Source organism: Protobothrops mucrosquamatus, unplaced genomic scaffold, assembly GCF_001527695.2.
Source record: "Protobothrops mucrosquamatus isolate PMUCROS unplaced genomic scaffold, P.Mucros_1.0 scaffold11794, whole genome shotgun sequence".
Lineage (NCBI taxonomy): Eukaryota > Metazoa > Chordata > Lepidosauria > Squamata > Viperidae > Protobothrops > Protobothrops mucrosquamatus.
The window spans coordinates 1,823-2,330 of NW_015397572.1; positions in this window are offsets into that span (position 1 = coordinate 1,823).

The window sequence follows — 508 nt, forward strand, 5'->3', positions numbered from 1 at the left end:
ACCTACCTCCTCCTCAGTGCTGCTGCTGCTATGCTCACTCTCCTTGGACAGGTTGCTCATGGTGGGTGCAGGAGGACAAAGTGCGTGGGTCACAGGGAGGCTCACTCCCTCTCCATGCGAGGAAACCTGGCTTTGTAACCAAAGCATCCTCAGCAATAGGATGGGAGACCACCAGGGGATGGCAAAAGAACAACAGGGCTGCTGGTGGCCAAGTGCTAAAGCAGGACTTTCCTCAGTCCCACCCTCACTCCCTCCTCTCCTTTCTTTGTTTCTTTCTTTCTCTTTCCTTCTTTCCTTCTTTCCTTACTTCCTCCCTCCCTCCTCTCCTTTCTTTCTTTCCTTCCTTTCCTTCCTTCCTTCTCTTTCCTTCTTTCCTTCCTCTCTCCCTCCCCTTCTTCCCTGCCTCCCTCCTTTTCATTCCTATCTCCTTCCTTCCCTTCCTTTTTTCCTGTTTCCCTCCATTCCTTCCTTCCTTCCTTCTCTCTGTGCCCAGGAAGGGACGAGGAGA